General features: G+C 31.6%; 1 long non-coding RNA gene across 1 annotated transcript; it reads left to right on the forward strand.

The window, feature by feature from the left end:
* Nucleotides 1–1,813, forward strand: LOC111401476. Its single transcript, XR_002704019.1, has 3 exons — nt 1–56; nt 729–795; nt 1,468–1,813. It is a non-coding gene; the product is annotated as an uncharacterized LOC111401476 (long non-coding RNA).
* Nucleotides 1,814–2,376: the final 563 nt, after the last annotated feature.

Here is a 2,376-nt window from a genome sequence, read left to right on the forward strand (position 1 = left end):
CCGTCAGCCTAAAACCCATTGTTTGGGCCAGTGTGAAATTCCTAATTTTGTTGCTGGTGATTAATTGAATTTTTTTTAACTGCTATTTTGACTCTCATTTGAGTCCAGAAATGATATTATTTTATTATTACCTACTGTATTCAATTAATTTGTGCCTTGAGTGCTTTTACTCATCAAATTTACCTAGAATTCTATAACTCAGTGATGTGGACGTTTTCTAGCAATTAAGATATTGTTCCACAAGTTTGCCACCTGGTTTGGTGGCATCAGAACTTGTTCTTTACAATGAAAATATATATGGATTATGATTTTCACTCTGAAGTCTATTGAGAATTCCCGTTCGAAGGAATTATTATTTGTAAATTTAACACCGAGCATAATTTATAGGTCTATACCTTGTTATGATCTCACTTCTTTGGATTGTGCTATTTCTATAAAAGAGTGGGCTAGAGTTACATAGCATTGCTTTGAGCTTTCGGATAAAATAACTTGTTGCTAAATCTCATGCATTTACCTCATAGACCCTGAAATGTCTCTCCGTTTAAGTTGTCATTTGGTGCCCTTAAGACGAACTTAGCTTGCATTCTAGATTTATGATAATCATTCTGTTGTTCTTATCAATTATTTGTTTTGTACTTGTCATTATCCATCAACATTAACTGTACAATATGTAATACTATTACTGTAACCTTATTGCTTTTTTCCCTCCCTCTTTGCTGAGTTGGCAGTGCTTACACCACATCACTAGGTCCACTCAAGAAAGACGGTCCCTGCTGTATCCGATGATTTCTTAAGGTGAGATTTGAAGTGTGAAACAGTTTCAGTTAGGAAATTTCAGATCTTTTCAATTTGGATTCTTTTAGGATGGGTCTATGCAGTCTATTGTCTGTTCCATTTATCTCCTGTTGTTTACTAGACATTCTGCCAAAATAGCTAAAACTTTAATCCCTTTTTATTGATCTTTTTTGGTGTTGTAGGATGTTAAATGTATTGTGAGTCTCATTGGCTACATCTCTTATCTATATGAGAAAGAGAGCTTGTGTGTCATCATATTTGACTGTAGTTTAGATCTATTATTATTTATCCGTTCAAGTGTTTTCTTATAAACAATTAAAAGAATAGGTATACTATGGAAATTTTGTCCATTGAGCTTTAGATGAAAATTGATGGGGATTTCCAAGTTTAACCAGGTGGTTCACTGACACATGTTCTTTGGAGCTTTCTGTTTATTGGAAGTGGTTGATTTACCTTGGACCACCATAATACAGTTCTTCAGATATATATTTTTGCTTTAAGTTAGCTGTATAATAATTGAATATTTCGAGGAAATATTATCTCTCACTTCACTATTTCAGAGAATCATGTGATCCACAGGTTTATTCGGTTTCTATAGTTGCATTAGACGTCATTGGAAGGTTTAAATTCTCTGTTTCAACGGATTACTTGATACTTAGTTTACGTTCCCAGGTATGCTAGAGGTTGCCTGAAAGGTATGCTAGATGTTGCCTGAAAAGGTGATCGAGGGACCAATGTCTTCCTGCCGGTGGGGTGATTTTTGTAGCACAACAAATTTTGACTTTGGAGCACATGCTATGGACTTCAAAAATTATGAATTGCGCTTAGCTGTTTTTTCTTGTAATCTTTGATGCCAATTTTCCCTTTAAGATGACATTGTGAGTTGTAGATACACATTCAATGTTGGTTGGTATTACTTATTAGCACTATTATTATACAGACTTAATACAATATATTGTGCCAGGATAGATGTTTTCTATTTTATAGTGAAACCAAATCAAGTACCACTTTCGAATTTTGTTGTTTCATATAGATTTTTTGTCTTCCGATTTGTGTATCTCATTCATCCTTGGTGCTTCTAACGATAGTGATCATGGGCCGAGCTAGGATTTTTAACTCGTGGGATCATTACGGATACTCTATGGTGACTTCCTTTGCTTAAGGTAGTTGATTACCTGAAAGTTAAGCTTCAAGTTTTATGAGTCTAGGCAAGGTCTACGTTTAAAAAGTTACTTATTTTTATTATTATTTTAAATACTTATCATTCTAAAAATTATTTAATAATTAAAAGAATGCATACGAAACATTTAAAATTATTAAATGTTATATTTACTTAATAATTTCTATAACTAGTCAATAATACAATTTAATACCTACAATTATTCAAGAATACAATTTTCAAATTTTTGAACTACAAAAGTTATAATGTTTCTCATAATATCAACTTTTAACTAGACAAGTATTACTTGATAGATTTATAGAAATATCATACATATTTTTTAAATTTCTAATAAAATGATATGTTATAAAATTTTAATTAAATAATATATGGATAAAGTCATTTTTGACTTTTGTATGAAT

The sequence above is a fragment of the Olea europaea genome, chromosome 10 (assembly GCF_002742605.1).
Source record: "Olea europaea var. sylvestris chromosome 10, O_europaea_v1, whole genome shotgun sequence".
Lineage (NCBI taxonomy): Eukaryota > Viridiplantae > Streptophyta > Magnoliopsida > Lamiales > Oleaceae > Olea > Olea europaea.